This window comes from Protopterus annectens, chromosome 8.part0, assembly GCF_019279795.1.
Source record: "Protopterus annectens isolate FY-2018-M chromosome 8.part0, PAN1.0, whole genome shotgun sequence".
In the NCBI taxonomy this organism is placed as follows: Eukaryota; Metazoa; Chordata; order Ceratodontiformes; family Protopteridae; genus Protopterus; species Protopterus annectens.
In genome coordinates this window covers 760,883,011-760,902,360 of record NC_056741.1, presented here as the reverse complement: position 1 = coordinate 760,902,360, position 19,350 = coordinate 760,883,011, and positions in this window count along the sequence as shown.

The window sequence follows — 19,350 nt, the reverse complement described above, 5'->3', positions numbered from 1 at the left end:
CTTATACCTTCCAAAATTTGAGTATATCCATGCCTTTATTATTCCATTTATGTTCCAACTGTCCTGATTGTTGGGGTACCACATAAAACACTTTCCTTACTGTTACTCTATTGATTATTACATGACTTTATTTTGGCATTCTTCACATCTTTTGCTGCTTTTACACTGTTTCATTGTATTAGGAAAATGTTGTTTTCGGTTGTCTGTGATCATGTGGTTAGGCAGCTTGCCATTTATTGTTACCCTTATTTTCTTAGTTTCTTCTTCTCAGGGATTGTGTTCTGATGGGATTTTGACTGTACCCACTATTTTGCAGCACACTGGAGAATTTACATCCATGTCATAATTTGGTATCCTGTTGCGAACAAGAATGTATCTGGAGGAGCTACCAAGCATATTCTCAGCTTGATTTTTCCATGTTTGTTTTAATTATCTTGATGCCCTGTCCATTTCTTGGTTTCAGCATCATGGGTATATTGGTTGCACAGTGGGCTGAACATAAACTGTGTTTGTGACTTGGGCAGATGGTGGATGGACTGCATTAATGTCATGGATTGCTTGGAACTGTGTGTGCTCTGTTTCAGCAGGCTCAAAATCGCCAGCATTATGCTACTGCATTTCTACTGTTTATGAATCCTTGGCTTTTGATTTTTTTTTTTTGCCGATGCATTGAAGATGCAATCACATGGGCCTTGAAGTTTTGCTTAGGAAGAGCCAGGTCATTCAAATTCTACGGCTTCCTGAAAGTCAATGTCCCGAAAGAATGAAAAAAAAAAAGTCTGAAAAAAAGGGAAAAAAAACTCCATTTTTTTTTTTTTTACTTTTGGCAGGGGCACAAGAGCCTCTACATTCTCTGCACTATATAAATTCTACTACCACACCGCCAACTGAAAGAAGGCAGATTGCAAAACAAATGTGTATAAACACACGTGAATTTATTTATGTTCTTTTTTGTTTTATGTTTTGTTTAATGAATTTATCAGTTTACTGCAACCACTTGTAAGTGGAGACTCAGAGAAGACAAAAGTTCCACATGTAAAATGACACATGAAGGACTGTAATATAACAGACATTTGATCACAATAATGTTAAAAAAAAATCATAGCAGAGTAATACATTATTTTATATGCAAGTCACTGTATTTCAACACAATGCAGAATCATGTTTTCAGCCATTCTGTTTAAGATAAAGAACATATGAAAGGGAGATGGTACAAAGATGTGACAATAAATAGAAAATGGCCATGATGATTGAAGCTATTGCTTTAAAGTCAGATGGTTTATTAGTATTGATTTCCATGACCTCACTTAATTCCTCAGATATTTGGGACTTGTACTGTTGTAGCTTGAAAATACAATGGGAAACCAGAAGGGGAAAGGGAGAGAGATGATAAATGATTTAAAAAGATACAGGGGGGAATTCGTACAGGTACTGAGATGTTCAACTTCATGTGCATCTCAAGGCAACCTTTTTGAATTAAAAAACATCCTAACATGGTGCTGCATGGTACTCAAACATGAAGACATTCAGCACCATGTAGGGCTGGCCCCATGGCTGTGCTGAATGCTAAAGAGACAGTCTGTTGAAAAGGCATATACTAATTAGCCATGTGGCCTCTTTCATGGAACCACCTCCCGGAAGGCATCTACATGTCAAGTGATTCAGGAATTGCTCAGATATAGATCAGCATGGCCGGCCCCACCACAAGAAAATAGTGAACATGGCCAAAAGGCTGTCTTAACTACCAAAATGATAGTAGAACTGGGACTGGAGAAGGGAGGTGAGGGGACACATTAGACACCAGGAAAACTACAATTGTGCCTTAATGGCAACAACAGCAGTACGAGGAATAGGGTTGTGGGGAACATTAGTCCCAGGCATATTATACTTGCACTATAATAGCACTTCAACTAGCACAGGGATTGGGGCGGTGGGGTGTTTGTGTTTGAATGTGTGTGTGTGTGTGTGTGTGTGTGCGTGCGTGCGTGCGTGCGTGTGTGTGTGTGTGTGTGTGTGTGTGTGTGTGTGTGTGTAAGTGACTGGGAGGGGAGATGGCTATGGCTATTAAGATGCAGCTGCAGCAGTTAACTATTACTATGTGCAGATCAGCAATGATCTGCACATTGCTGTAGTAACTGCAAATCAGAGACATGCAAATTAGCCAATAATGAGGTCTTTCCTAGTCAAGACTAACATATCTCTGAATCAAAAACTATCACATGGTGGACACAAAGTCTTTATTGAATCCAAGGGACTGTTTTTTCTTCAAATTTACTTATAACATACAAGGAGACTTCAGCTCTCCTTTTTAGAGAGGAGTAGGCATTGTGAATGTTGAAGATGAGTCAAATATAGCAATCTGTAAAGTATCCACAATTTTAGGTCTTATGGCTGGCATCGAAACTGTAGCAGAAACAAAGCATACAAAGACATGAAGTATCATGGGAAGAAGGACTGTATTGTAGTTCATTAAATGTCACTGATGTCACCTTATAATCATAATATGAGTATAGTAAGTACAAATATAACACAAAACTAAAAACTAGAAACAGGTATTTAAAAATAAGGAGAATATGCGTTTGACAACTGGTTATTGCAGAGAAGATGTAGGCTATGGAACAACTAAAATCAGGTAAGCAATACTAAAAAACATCTAAAATCAGGTTTGTTTATAAGAACAGTGCTAATATAAAAACATTGATTCAGAAAGACAATACCAAAATTAAACCTCTTTGTTTAGCTACTAATAAAAGTAAAGGGATGCATAAATGTAGTCAGTGTAGAGCATGTTGCTTTATATTAGAAGGACCATTTATTTGAGTTATTCCTCTCACTCTCAGTCTTGTGGTTTTACTAGTTTTAGATGTATGCTATGGGAAGATGAGCTAAGGAGATGTTAAAATGCTATGTGTGTTAAGCACTGAAAAAAAACTTTATTTCAGGAAGTGGTGCAAGTTGAAAACAGAAGGAAGAATGGAAGAGTAGAAAAATCTGCAGTACATTAAACATAGCAAGGACAACCGGAGGAAAGGAAATAGTTTTATAGGGAAAATTAGCATTTCATTGTGGGATAGATATTACAGTTATTACAGAAACATGACTAGAAATAAAAGTAATAATTTTACTAGTTAATAGGAGGCCAATTAACACAGAAACAAAACTGGAAGGTACAAGGTAGTCTGCAGAAGGGTTCCACTAAGATAATATTAAACAATCTGGATCTTGCTTATTTGAAAGAGTATATTGAATAAGTGCATTATTCAATATACTCCAGCAAACATGGAATCCAGCAAACAAGGAAAAATCAGTGGGATCATGAGCAAATGGTAATGAGAAATATCCAGAGTTGATACAGGTTATGATGCAATAGGTGAAAATGTTAACAATGTGTCTTATAGCAGGAAGCAATGCAAGGTTTAATCTGAGAAATACAACAGGAGTTAGGTATGAGGACATGGAATAGTATAACGAATTTTAAGCTTGAACAAGGAATTGTTTCAGTTGTTTTAAAGTCTTCTGATCTAAAGTTGTTTGCCCAAGTTATACGAGTCTGGAAATAAACAAAAGGACTCATAATATAGTCTTTTTATTGGCCAAAGGGCTCATTAGTTAGTTTTCAGGTTCTTCTGTGCTGCTACAAATTTTGTGCATTTGCATGGGTTAGCACTGCCTTGTACATTAGCAAATACCTAGAATGAATGGCCCATAAAACTGTACCCTGTAAAGGAATAATAGAGTGCAAATACCTTGTGCGCTGACAAGTTTAGAGCAGCTAGTTGGGAGTCAAGTGGCAATACCTACAGATTTAGTTGAATTCAGTATTGTGCAAACATTCCAGTTAGTAGAATTTAGTACTGTTAACATAATCTGCTCCAATAAAGCAACCTTATTAGTCTTGTTGGCTTATTGGCCGTTTGGGCAGCATTTCTATCCCTTTTAACTTTCTGCCTTAAAAACCTGTGTTTGCATGTTTTTGCACTTGTTTAAGCTCCGTGGATCCCCATTTGGCATCCTAAAGCCTACAAGAGCAGCAAAGAGGACAAAGAGAGACTTTTTTGTTTCAATCTATCACCGCTTTATCTGCCTATATTACTGCTTACTGCACTTGTTCTGCTGTTTTTTTCATAGGTTGAAAGGTTCATAAGTGTGTGCTAGGCTAATGGCCCTGGAGCCTTTACAAGCCTAGCCTATAAGATTACCATGACAACGAGCCACCCAACCTTAGTTTCCAGTGCCTCTGTCAAGTAGAGCCACTGGAGTGATCCCCGGGGTGAATTTTCTATTTCCCATCCACTCATCAAGATTTCTCTTGAAGAGGGCCAGTGAGGCACTCTATTTGACATGTATGGGAAGTCTATTGCATAGCATGGGCTGTCTCTGGGTTATGAACATGTCCCTCTAGCACATTCTGTTGATTGTGGTAATGAGGTTGAGGTCTCTGGAGTGTGTGGTGTGGAGGGATTGGAATTTCTTTAGATGTAGCATTTCTAACAGAGCTGGGTCAGACATGGTTTTATAAGTCAAGCAGAGATCACCTCTAAGTAGGTGATATGAGACAGAGAATAGGAGTGTTTTGAGTCTGTCCATATAGAGCAAGTGTTTAAGGCCTAGGATCCTCTTTGTGAGGTACTTTTGCAGCCTCTAGTTGTTGCAAGTGTCTAGAGAGGTATATAGCAAATAGGGCATTGTACTCAATGACTGGCCTAATGAGGGAAGAGTAGAGGGAGACAATGACATCTTTCTTCCTGGATGCAAAACCCTTAGAAATGAGATGTGCCACATAGAAGGACTTTCTGACCACAGTGGAAGTGTGGTGGTCAAAAGTTCCCAGATCTCTTATAACGCCTTCTGTGTTCAGTGGACTACCATCAATGTGGTAGTTAATGGGAACTGGGTTTATCCCAAAGGGGATGATGACACATTTTTTGGCATTGAGCATAAGGCCATGGTTCTGACGCCAGTTATTGGTCTCAGGTAGAGCTTTCTGTAGGATATCAACATCACTTGGGGAGTTAATAATAGCTCCCAACTTGCAATTGTCTGTGAACTTTGTTAGCCAGAGTCCATTCATGTTGGCCTGGACTTTAGAGAAGTAGATACCAAACAGGAGAGGACCCAGGACCGATCCGTGTGGGATTCCGCTCATGACTGGTCGGCAGTCTGACTTGGAGTCAGCTAGTTTCACACTGTGGGTTCTATCTGTGAGCCAGTTATCACCCACCTAGTGATATAGGGGTTGATGCCTAGCTTAGTGAGTTTTTGTATGATTCCTGAGTGGGGAATGGTATCAAAGGCCTTGGCCAGATCAAGGTAGGCTGTATGAACCACCTTCCTTCATCCACAGCTCTGGTGACTGACTCAAAGAAGTCAACCAAGTTGAGTAAGCATGATCTACCCTTCACAAAACCAAACTGTGTGGGATCCAGAGTTTGGAGATTCCCTATATCCTTGTTTATTAGGTCTATGATGATGCGTTCCATAGCTTTGCATATCAAACTTGTCAGGCTAATGGGGCGATAGTTCCCAGGGTCTGTAGTTGCTCCTCCTTTATGGAGAGGGATGACTATAGCAGTGCACCATTCGGTAGGGGCAAAGCCTGAGGTGAGGCTGTCATTGAACAGGGCACACAGGTGAGGTGCCAGTTCACTCTGTAGTTCATGAAGAGCACAGCCAGGGATATTGTCAGGTCCCATAGAAGTTGTATTCTTGGCCTTGGACAGTGCTGTTTTAACCTGTACTGCAGTAATACTGGATGCCTGGCAATCTACTAGTATTGTGATTGGTCCTTTGTGGGAGGGGGGGTTGGCACTGAATCTGCTGGCCAGTATATTGGCAATATCTGTTGGCTTGGTATAGGAGGTACCATTGTGCAGTAGTTCAGAGCAAATCTGGGTATTGCCATAACATAACTATAGAAGGCCTTGTGGTTGTCTTTACTATCTGCTGCAATTCTGTTTTCATAGTTAGCTTTAGAGGATTTGTTGAGGCTGATAAGGGAGTTTTTCCAGTCTTGGGACTTCACCTTATTCTGCATCAGTTTTCTTGTTCTGTTGTAGAGTTTGTTTATGGCAGAGGACCACCAGATTGGCTTCCATTTTTTGGAGGAGAGCATCTTGGTTCTATTGGGTATGGTGATATCCATGCATTTGTGTATGTGTTTGTACAGTGCATTGGTGTATGATTCAGTGGTCATGCAGCTATTCTCCATTTGCATGGGAGCCATGAAGTTAGCCACCTCTGTTCCTAGGAGCCCAAAGTTAGCTTTGGAGAAGTTTTTCAAGGTGGTTTCCTTGGGGGGGGGGATTTTCAAGGTGATTAGTTTGTGGTCGGATCTAACCAGGGAGGAGTTGACTATTGGTGTAGAGGAATGGTCGCCCATGTTAGTAATGACCAGGTCAAGGATGTTGCTACCTCTAGTGGTGGTAAGAACGAGCTGATACAGGGCACTGGAATTAATGAATTCCAGGAAACGTTGGTCATGAGTAGTTTTACCAGTTAATGGAGGGGTAGTTAAGTCACCCAGTATGAGTGTGTTAAGTTGGACCCTAATATTCTCCAGGGTGCTTAGGAATGTGGAATGAGTGTCTTGGGACATGGTTGGGACCTATAACAGGCTACAACCTTAATCTCTGCCTTACCCAATGTTAGCTACACCTGAAGTATCTCTGATGCATTATGTTGGGCTACCAGTCTGCAGGTGTGTGCATGCTTTATGAATATGGAAACACCCCCACTTTGGAGTTTTGGTCCAAGTTCTGAGGCCAAAAGGTGTGGAATGAGTTATAGCCAGGTAGTGCAGGGGTGCTAACTGCTGTCTTGAACCAAGTCTCTGTTACAGCACAAATGTTGATGTTCTCCATTTTAAGGAGTGCTTTGAGTGAGTACATTTTGAGATTTAGACTTCTAGCATTGAGCAGCATAACCCTCAGATTGCATTTGTTTGTAGCTGTTATGGTGGTAATTTGGTCTTTGGAGCACTGCCTAAAAAAGGCACTATAGGGGTGGCAAGAGCCTTGGCCAGTATCCGGAAGCCCAGGGGTGACAGATGCAGGCCATTTCTGGCAAAGCATCAAGGTCTGTCAATCATGTCATCCTAGGCAGACAGATACTGGATCCTCTTAGAATGTACCAGAAACTTAGCCACTTGTTGAAATCAATCATTTTCTGCTTGTACTGTGTTATAATTCTGGGCAATGGTAGGATGCTGCTCAGGGATAGGGTTGTACCAGCCTGAGCTACATAATCTGAGAGCTCCTCCATGTCTCTTTTCATGTAGTCCAGGGAGGGATGTCTCAGGTCATTCACACCCACATGTACAATGACAGAGTCATATTTGTACCTGTTCTTCACCCTAAATTCAGCTGCATTTATTGTAATTTTAGCTACACACTCAAGTGTGCTAGCCTGCTCTGTGTTTTAAGTGTTTGCTTGCCTTTTATTGCAATCGTAGTGAGTTTTAAACTGTGCACTGTCCTTTTACTGTATTTACCTTTGCTAAGTGTATTCTCCATTTACCTGTAACAATGAAAAAAAAATCTAGCTTGTTTGCCTTTCTTCCCACCTTTTTCTTAACTAGTATAGTCCAGTTACAGATGTTGCTGTATTCAGGACTATTTTTGTAGTTTCTGAGTGCCCCATACCTTCTGTGATCGAGGGAAGCCTTTCCACCTATCAGTGAGAGTGGTAAGCACTGGGCAGCCTATCAGTCCCAAGAGGAGTGGTTTCAAACTCGGAAACTGTAGCTTATTGGCTGTTTGGGCAGCATTTCTATCCCTTTTAACTTTCTGACTTAAGAAAACTGTGTTTTCTCGGGTTTTGCCCTTGTTTAAGCTCTGTGGATCCCCTTTTGGCATCCTAAAGCTTACAAGAGCAGCAGAGAGGACAAAGAGAGACTTTTTTGCACCAATCTAAGTATCATTGCTTTACCTGCTTATATTACTGCTTACTGCACTTGTTCTGCTGATTTTTTCACCCTAAGTGTAACTGCATTTATTGTAATTTTAGCTACATACTCAAGTGTGCTAGCCTGCACTGTGTTTTAAGTGTTTGCTTGCCTTTTATTGCAATAATAGTGCATTTTAAACTGTGCACTGTTGTCCTTTTACTGTATTTGCCCTTGCTAAGTGTATTCTCCATTTAAGTGTAAAAAAGAAAAAAAAACCAAAAAAAAAATCAAGCTTGTTTGCCTTTCTTCCCACCTTTTTCTTAACCAGTATAGTCCAGTTACAGATTTTGCTATATTCAGGACTGGTTTAGTAGTTTCTGAGTGCCCCATAGATCGAGGGAAGCCTTTCCGCCTATCAGTGAGAGTGGTAAGCACTGGACAGTCTATCAATCACAAGAGGAGTGGTTTCAAACTCGGAAATAGTAGCTTATTGGCCATTTGGGCAGAATTTCTATCCCTTTTAACTTTCTGCCTTAGAAACTCATGTTTGCGCAGTTTTGCATGTCATGCTGCTAAGCTGGGGTTAAACTATTTCTGGTGCCAGAAAGTCTAATCTTCAAATTTTCCCTCAAAACTTGCCAGTCTAACATCCATTTGCACTCAACTTGAGTACCAAAGTCTAGCACTTTCTCAAAGCTTCTCATAGCATTTTCTGGAGCAGTTTTACTGCTACCACCACTAAACAACTTTAATACTATTATATTAACACCCATTCAGGCATGACTAAAGGTCAGGTCCCTGTGCTCACTCCTGGTAACCTGGTGAACCTGGGCATCCTGAGGCAATGTAGCAACTGCCTCATGTACACAGACAACCCTTTCCTCATACCTCCCAACACCCAGATTTGTGAGAGATGCAGCTATATATCCAAGTTGGAAGCAAAGCACTCTCATGCCATGACTAGACTTCCCAGCCAAGAAAGGTCAACACCTGCACCCCACCACATGAAACACATAGTCCTCCAAAACATACACCATCACAATCCTCACATAGAAACACAAAAACACACCCACCTTTGTGGAAGTTCTCACTAAAAACTCTACCCAAACATCAGAGACCTCCAAGACAGACACGCAAGCAACCACCACACCACAGTACAAACAGCGCAACACAGTTCACACGAACAGTGTGGCACCCAAAAAAGGCTCCTAAGGCAATACAGTGGACCCAATACACTAGTTATAGGTGATTCAATAGTAAGGCACACTGATGTCCCACTCACCAGACTGAACAAGGAGAAAGTTACAGTTAGCTGCCTGTCAGGTGCCAGGATCTGCCACATAATGCACGCGCTCAGGTCACTCCACTACCGGTACAAATATGACTTGGTCATTGTCCATGTTGGTGTCAACGACCTGAGACATACCTCTCTGGACTACATGAACAGTGACAAGGCAAGTAAGACCCTAGCCCTGAGTAGCATCCTGCCATCACCCAGAATGATGCCACATTACAAGCAGAAAATGATTGACTTCAACAATTGGCTAAATTTCTGGTGTCATTCTAAGGGGATCCAGCATCTGTCTGCCTGGGATGACATGATTGACAGACCTCAGTGCATTGCCAGAGATGGCCTGCATTTGTCACCCCTGGAATTCCGGATACTGGCTAAGGTGTTTGCCATCCCTATAGTGCCTTTTTTAGTCAATGTCCTGATGTCAAAAGTACCACTGTAGCTGCTACAACCAAACAGAATCTGAGGGTTGTGCTACTCAATGCTAAAAGTTTGAATCTCAAAATGCACTCACTCAAAACCCTCCTTAAAATGGAGAACATTGATGTCTGTCCAGTAACTGAAACCTGGTTCAAGGCTCCAGAGAGCACCACCGTGCTATCAGGCTATAATTCATACCATACCTTTAGGCCCAAAAATCTGGACCGAAGCACTAAAGGTGACAGTGTCTCCATATTCATAAAGGATATACATATTTTATTTTATTTTATTTATTTTACATTTGTTGACCGGGAGGATCCGACTGGATACATGTCCATTTTCAGCGGAGGCCCGGGGAGAAAAGCTCCAAACACATGTGACAAAAAGCATTTAAATAACAGTGTAAGCAATTTTACATTCAAAATTAGAGCATGATAAGTTATTATTTCTAATTTATCTAAGATATCAGAGGATTAGGATAGTAAGTAGATGTAGGAGATTCAGGTGTTTAGGCTGTTAGTCAAGACTAGAGTAGACTATCCCGGGTTTAGGCAATGGCAACTTCGCATTGAACCCAGATGTGTTTTTAGCTTAGTTTTGAATTGACTTAAAGTAGAGATGGATATAATATCATGGGGAAGTTTGTTCCAAATTTTACCTGCAGCGTTGGTGAGAAGGGAGTCACCAGCAGTGTTATTAGTTTTGAATGTTTGGATTAGGAGACGGTTGGATGACCTCAATGGTCGTGGGTTGTTACAAAGGGGAAGCAGCATTTTGAGTGAAGGAGCATATTCAGGATTGTATATAATTTTGTAGGTAAGGACTAGTAGGTTGTAAGAAATTAGGTTAGGAAGCTCAGTCCAGTTGAGTTTGGCTAAGTTGGTACAATGATGGGTCCTATATGGTGACCCAGTAACAAACCTTGCAATATGATTGTAGCAATTGGAGAGTTTGTTCATGACAGTTTTACTTATATTGTGAAGTAAGGGGGACGAGTACAGGAGTGATGAGAGAAGGTGAGTCTGGGCGATGGCCATTTTAGCTTGTGGGGTCAAAAAGCTATTTATTCTATATAAAGAGCCTAGCTTCTTATTAATGGTCTTAATCATTTGGTTTACGTGTATTTCAAATTTTAGTTTGTTGTCTATGGTTACCCCTAGTAATTTTGTCGAAAGGTCCGGAGAAATTATGGTCCCATCCTTAGCTTGGATTGTAAAGTTGATGGAGCAGGACCTTTTAGTTGGTGGAAACAACAACATTTTAGTTTTTTTTGGATTAAGAATCAAGCGACGACTGGAGAGCCAGTTTTCTATTTTGCTGAAAGTAGACTGGGTTAATAATTGTAAATCTGAAGGGGTAGTACCAGAGCAAATTAGCGTAGAATCGTCTGCATATTGTATGCAACTGGCATTAGGAATAACTGTGTGCAGATCATTGATAAAGATGGAAAATAATAGCGGCCCTAAAATAGATCCTTGCGGGACTCCCAGTGTATTGGGTAGTAACTTAGAGAGTTTGGGCTGCCATAAAACTGCTTGTTTTCTGCCAGATAGATAGGAACTAAACCATTGTACAGCAATGGTGTCCAGACCAAGTGAAGGCAATGTGTTGATTAGAAGTTTATGATCCACCATATCGAAGGCCTTTGACAGATCCAGAAATAGTGCAGATGAGATATTATTATTGTTACGATGGGTGTTAATGGTGTTTGAAAAGACAAGCAGGGCTGAGGTAGTACTATGGAGGGGTCTGAAACCATGTTGGGTATCAGCCAGAAGTTGGTTGACAGTTAGGTGTTGCATGAACTGTTTCTGAACACATTTTTCCATTATTTTTGCTAGAGGGGAAAGTATGGATATGGGCCTATAGTTAGAGAGATCTGTGGAAGTGCCTCCCTTGTGGAGAGGAATTACATAAGATATCTTCCAGATCTCGGGGATTTTGGCCTCTGCAAAGGAGCGGTTGATGAGGATAGACACTGGGTAAGCAATTACCTCAGCTGTTTTTTGCAAATAATCAGCTGGGAGTTGGTCGGCAGAGAGTGTGGAGGGTTTTAGTTTTTTGATTAATTTACAAATAAATGAAGTTGCTACAGGTTGAAAGGTACGTTGGGGAATATTTTTGAATGTTCGAGAGTCAAAGGTATGCGAGCTGGGAGGTAATTGATTAGACAGAGTTTGAATAGTCTCAGTGAAGAAGTGGTTAAAACTATTAGAGACATCGTCAGGGGATTTATCAATGAGTGTGGCAGGGACAGGGGTAGTAGTACAACCAGGGTGAAGAAGTTGATTTAGTCCAGCCCAAAATTTTTGTGGACAGTTTTGGTGGTCAGTTTGCAATTTACAATAGTATTGTCTTTTATCTAGTAATATTAGCCTTTTAGTTTCATTCCTAAGTTGTCTGTATTTACTTTGGTCCAAAGGGAGTTTAGTAGTACGCCAGGCAGACCACGCTTTGTTTCTGAAATTAATTTTCTGCCTTGTTTCTTTTGAGAGCCAAGGAACATCTACAGTTTTGGTTTTCTTTGTACGAATGGGAGCATGGAAATTAAGAATTTCTAGGAATTTTTTGTTAAAGTATAGCACTGCTTCATCTAAGGGTAGATATTTTAGTATTGTCCAGTTACAAGAAAATAGTTCTAGTTGTAGTTTGGTTAAGTCAAATTTCTTTTTGTTTCTAACAGCTCTGAGTGTGGGTTGCTTAGGAATGGCTATCTTATGCTTAATAATGTAAGTAAGGTGGTGGTCACTTAAGCTATCGGGGAGAGTACCAGATGTATAGTGATCAGGATGACTATTTATTAGCACCCAGTCAAGTATACTGTCTTTCTGATTAGATTTCCCTAGCCTGGTGGGGGTATTAATAATTTGCTTGAAAGAGTAGAGGTTAATATGTATAGAAGAAGCTGAGGGGGCACAGGTATTCCAATCTATATTGAAGTCTCCGAGAACTAAGGTCTCTTGGGGGAAATGAGTAGATATCCAGCGAAGGGTGGATTTGAGGGTTTCTATATTATTACCTGGGGGAATATACATACAAATAATATAGATAAATTTATTGCTGTTAATCTGGAGCTTGGAAATAAGTATTTCTGCATTGTTAATTTGAGGTGGTTGCATAACATCAATAGACACTATTAGATCAGATTTATAGAGTATGGCTACCCCACCTCCTTTCCTAGGGACTCGGTCTCTCCGATGTATATTGTAACCCGGGATTAGTATTTCATTGTCGGTAGTTGTGGGTTTTAACCAAGTTTCAGTTAGACACAAGATCTCTGGGGAAAGGTCTGCTAGTAATGCGTGAAGTTCATGTACCTTGTTGTTGATGCTTCTGATGTTCAGATGACAGGTTAGAAGAGAATTAGTAGGGCGGGCAGTAATGGAATTGGAACTAAGGTCAATGCTAGGAGAGGACTGCTGGTCAGTACTGGTAGGACCAGGGTTGGGGTGTATATCGCCATGAGGAAGCAGATTAAGTCTAAGTTTGGAGATAAGTTTTAGGTATTTATCTAAAATTTTATAAGTTTGTTTCAGTTTGGGGCTTTTATTTCTTTTTGCGGTTGTTGGATAAGGTAGCAGCGAGCAGGAGGTTGCTTCTTCCCAAGTACCATAAACATGATAATAGTTAGTGAATTTAATTCCAATAGTATTGGTCTCTGGTGTAGTAGTAGAGAGTAATACCAGATTTTGGGTTTCATACAATGTTGTGAAATAAGAGGTTAATAGCAATGGGAGAAGAAAGAAATACCACATGTTTAAGTACTTGTGATAATGGGCCGTAGAAAATGCTATTACCGATTAATAGAGGGAAAGAATGGATGATTTATAGAAGAGAGGGAGTGGGTAGAATACTAGGTTGGTGGAGTTTAAGGGATTGGGTGGGGGGATTATTGGTAACAGCAGTGATAGGACCTGTTTCTAGAGGGAGTGGTTTTATGGCTATAAATGTAGAGGTAGTGGGGGCGGGTGGGAATTGGGGGCAGGGAGGGGAGCGAAGAGAGCCCGAGCGTAGCGAAGCACTCAGCAGGATAATTAGCTTTTATTTTTCTGAGAAATTCTGCAGGCTATGCAGCCTTTTTCTGTTTTTAATTTTAAATTTCAGACACCAATTTACAGCCTTTTTCTGAGTTTAATTTTAATTTTCAGGCACCAATTTCTAAGTCAGTTGCCCGTATCCAGCACAACACTTTGGAGATACTCCAGCTGCAACTAACACTGAGCAAGACAGCAATCCAGGTTATTGCCTGCTATAGGTTCCCCACCATGTCCCAAGACTCCCACTCCACATTCCTAAACATCCTGGAAAATACCAAAATGCAACCCAACCCCTTAATACTGGGGGACTTTAATTACCCCTACATAAACTGGGAAAATTACTCAAGTACTAACAAACTTACTCAATGATTCCTGGAATTCATAAATTCCATTGCCCTGGACCAACTTGTTCTTACCCTCACTAGGCGTAACAACAGCCTTGATCTGGTCATAACCAACATGAGCAACCACTGCTCTACACCTGAAATTAACTCCTCCCTGGTCAGATCTGACCACAAGCTAATCACCATGGATGTCCACATCCTGCCCTCTCCCACCATAAAGGAAACGACTGTTAAAAACTTCTCCAAAGTAAACTTTGGGTTCCTAAAAACAGAGGTGGCAAACTTTACGATGCCCATGCAGTTGGAAAATAGCTGCTCGACTGCTGAATCACACACCATTGCACTGTACGAACACATTCACAAGTGCATGGATAGAGTCATCCCAAACAGAACCAATATGCTTACCTCCAAAAAAAGGAAGCCAATCTGGTGGTCCCCTACCAAAAACAAACTCTGCACCAGAAGGAAGAAACTGTTGCAAAAAAGGGTAAAGTCCTAAGACTGGAAAAAAATCCCTAGCTAGCTTTAGCAAAAAATGGAGATACCTCATCAAATCCTCTAAAACTAGCCATGAAAACAAAATAGCAGCAAATACTAATGACAGCCACAAGGCATTCTTTAGTTATGTCAAGAATCATCAGGGCAACACTCAGGTCTGCTCCAAGCTACAGCACAATGGCAATACATATACCGAACCAGCTGACATTGCCAATATATTGTCTGATAGGTTCAGTGCAAACATTCACCCCTAAAGGGCCAATTGCAATTTCTGAGGAGTGTCAAGTTCCTAATATTACTGCTGTTCAGGTTAAAACCACACTGTCTAAAGCCAAGGACTCAGCTTTCATGGAACCCACTAATATCCCTGGATGTGTCCTACATGAAGTACAAAATGAACTGGCACCACAACCAAGTGCCCTGTTTGATCACAGACTTATTTCAGGCTTTGTACCCACTGAATGGTGAATGTCCATGGTCAACCCACTCCACAATGGGGGAGCAACTACAGACCTCGGAAACTACCGCCCCATTAGCCTGACTAGTCTGATATGCAAGGCTATGGAGCTTATCATCATGGACCTTATAAATAAGGATATAGGAATTCTCCAACCTCTGGACCCCATGCAGTTCAGATTTGTGAAGGGTAGATCATGCCTACTCAATCTGGAAGACTTCTTTGAGTCCATCACCAGACCTGTGGAAGAGGGCAAGGCGGTACACACAGCCTATATAAATCTTGCCAAGGCCTTTGATATCATTACCCACTCGGGAATCATTGATAGACTTACTAATCTAGGCATTAATCCCTGTGTCACAAGGTGGGTTGCTAACTGGCACATGGATAGAACTCATACTGTGAAGGTTGCAGACTCCAATCCAGACTACCGACCAGTCATGAGTGGTGTCCCACAGGGATCTGTCCTGGGTCCCCTTCTGTTCGGCATCTACTTCTCATAAGTTCAAGCCAACACAAAAGGATTCTGGCTGACCAAGTTTGCAAATGATTGCAAACTGGGAGCCATTATAGAATCCCCAACTGACATAGACATCCTCCAAAGGGACCTTACTGACACCAATGAAAGGTGCCAGAACCACGTCCTTAAACTAAATGCCAAAAAATGCATTGTTATTCCCTTGGGAAAAGCTCTGTATCCATGAATTACCACATCAACGGTGTTCCACTTAACTCAGAAGGTGTAATAAGAGATCTGGGAACACAGGTTGATAGCACCCTCTCCTTTGACAACCGCATCGCCAATGTGGCTAGAAAATCCTTTTATGTGGCACATCTCATCACAAAAGGTTTCTCATCTAGGAAGAAAGAGGTCATCATCCCTCTCTACTCATCCCTCATTAGACCTATTATAGAATACAATGCCCCTTTTGGCATGTACCTCACTAGACACTTACAATAGCTTGAAAGGCCACAAAAATACCTCACCAAGAAGATTCTAGGCCTTAAACACATGCCCTATACTGACAGACTCAAAGAACTCCAGCTATACTCAGTCTCATATCGCCTCCTTAGAGACAATCTCTGCTTAACCTAGAAAGCCATGTCTGACCCAGAGCTGCTAGACATGCTACAGCTAAAAAACAACAATCCCGCCATGCCACACACTCCAGCAACCTCAATCTTGTTACCACATTAAATAGAACATGCTGGAGAGATAGGTTCCTTACCCAGAGACTGCCCATGCTCTCAACAGACTCCCCATCCATGTCAAGCAGAGCTCCTCTTTGGCCCTCTTCAAAAGAAATCTTGATGAGTGGATGGAAAATAGAAAATTCACTCCGGGGTTCACCTCAGCTGCCCTGCTAGATAGGGGCAATGGGAACTAACGTCTAATGACATGATACTAGGGATTTTTATTGGCTAGGCTTACATAGGCCCCAAGGCCATTAGCCTAGTACACACCTATGAACCTATGAACCAAGAAAGAACCCTTAATAGCCTTCTAACCCCAATACACCACCCTTTTGTAGCTCATCAATCAAAAGACTGGACAGTATGGATATGCAATTTCCGAACTTCTCTGTAGCTAGCTTGGTCTTTATGGGCATCCTGAGACAATGTAGCAATTGATTTATGTTTACTGACAAACATTGAAACCTTAAAGAAGGAGACACAGTATGTGAGAAGCGTACTTACACAGTAACACTGGAGGCTAAACTCTCACATTCAAGTGAACATCAGGTTGTTAAAGCCACACACACAACATCCACCTCCCATAGCACACAACACACACATAGACTAACATATGCAAATACACTTAAAAGCAATCTTCTTAAATAACAAAGATCGTCTAGACCACCGGTTGTCAGAGCTGTGCCTCAGCAAGTCCAAAGAGACTCAGAAAAAGAAACATCTAACTCCACACATACTGTCACTCTCATTGCAGCCCTAAACACTAAGCCCCTACAGCAAGCAAAAATACTTCCCCGGACTCACATTGTAGGGGCTCCATTGTAAGGCATACTGATGCCTCTCCAATCAGTCTGAACAGGGAGAAGAGAACTGCTAGTTGCTTGTCTGGAGTCAGAATCTGCCAAAACAGGCACTCAAGTCATTATACCACAGGTACCAGTATGATTCCATCATAGCCATGGAGGTATAAATGACCTGACATCTACCTCCCTGGACTATATAAAGAGACACATTGTTTCTTACTGTGTCTCAGGATGGTATGAGCCCAGCATTGAGTAGCATATTACCATCACTGGGGATGATATCACAATACAAGCAAAAAATGATTGATTTCAACAACTGGCTGTCTTTCTGGTGTTGTTCTAAGGGGATCCAATATTTGTTATCTTGGGAGGACATGATTAGCAGACTATGTTGCTTTGCCAAGGATAGTCTGCATCGCTCAACTCTAGGCTTTTGAATACTGGCCAAAACATTATCCATTCCCATAGTACCTTTCTTAGGCAATACCAAACTGACAAACCTACCAACATAGCAAAATGAACTGAACTGAACATCAAAGTGTTACTGCTCAGTGCCAGGAACCTAAATAAAAAACTCTCTCCAAGCCCTCCTCACACTTGAGAATATAGACATCTGTGCAGTTACCAAGATATGGTTTAAAGCAGCATAGGGTACCCTGGCAGGCCAAGGTTTCAGTGCCTTCCACACTTTTGAGCAGTAGCTGCACAGACAAAGGCTGAAGGTAAAGGTGTCTCAGAATACATCAATAACAAGCATACCTCTAGGGTGGTCAAACAGGATCATGTGCTGGAGTTCCTCCATGTGCAGATCACCACAGACGAAATCCCTTCCCATATCTTAGCCAGCTATAGGTCACCCTCCATGTCCCAAGAAGCTCTGAATGCATGCCTGAACCAACTGAAGGCATTTACCATCCAACCTAACACCCTACTAATGGGAGATTTTAATTACCCCTGTATAGACTGGGAATCCTACATAGCCTCAAATTTACAGGCACAGAGACTCCTGGACTTTGTAAGTACAAATACCCTTGACCAAATAGTAAATACGCTCACTGGAGGCTCCAACATACTGAGCCTCATGCTTACAAATATGCTGCACCCCCCCCCCCCATTACCAATGTCTCATCCACCCTGGTTAAGTCCAACCATAATGCTGCCTCCTTCAAAATCAAAATCAACCCTGTAATCCCATTAAAACCAGTAACAGTTAGGAACTATTCCAAGGCAAATTACCTTTTATTAAGTTGACGGTTTGTCAAAAGTCAGTTCCCTTCCAAATCCAAAGAACACAGCAGCATTTGCTGACTAACTCTCAGAAACTCTATGCAACCATGTTAATGGATGCATAGAGGCTGCTGCACCTACCAGAAGTAAGCCCAGGACTAGCCCCAGAAAAGATCCACCCTGGTGGCATCCTAAGTTAAACAGGATATACAACAAAAATAAAATACTTATGACAAAATCACAAAGGGTAATTCCCATAAAGATAGAAACTCTCTCATCAAAGTAAATAGGCAACTGAGAGGGCTAATTAGGTCAAGCAAAGTCAACTTTGAGATTAAGATAGCCTCTCAAATTAAAGATAGCCATAAGGCCTTCTACAGCTATGTCAGAAACCTCAAGGGCAGCACACAGCAATGTGCTGAACTGGTGGTTAACTGTGCCACATTCGGTGAGCCTGGTGATGCAGTGAACCTGTTAGTGGACAAATTCCATTCCAACTTTACCTCCCTCTCACCCCCAACCATCCTATCAAAAATACCATAAAGCATAACCACTCCAGGTATAACTAGGGAGAATGTACAGGCTGTGCTCACTAAAGCCAAGAACATGGCCTTAATGGGCCCTGATAACATCCTAGAATACCTCCTGAATAGTCTAAAATATGCCTTACCAGGACCCCTGGAGTCATTATTTAACTATAGTCTTAAAGCAGGCTTTGTGCCATGTGAATGGAGGACTGCAATGGTCATTCCCCTTCATAAGGGAGAAACTTCAACAGATTCTGGAAATTGCAGGCCCATTAGTCTGAATAGTCTTATTTGCAAAGCCATAGAAAGAATTATCATGGAAATGATCAATAAGTACATAGGAGATTTCCAGACACTAGAGCCATCCCAGTTTGACTTTGTCAAAGGAAGGTCATGCATAATGAATCTGGTGGACTTCTTTGAAAAGGTCACTAACACGATGGATGAGGGGAAAATGGTGCATACTGTGTACCTAGAACTGGCTAAAACATTTGATACAATACCCCACTCAGGCATTGTCAACAAACTTACAGAACTAGGTATAAACCCCTTTATAACATGCTGGAAAGCTAGCTAGCTCACTGATAGGACTCAGGTGACTAGAATCATAAGGCCACCTCCACAAACAAGCCAGTCAACAGGGGAATCCTCCAGGGTTCTGTGC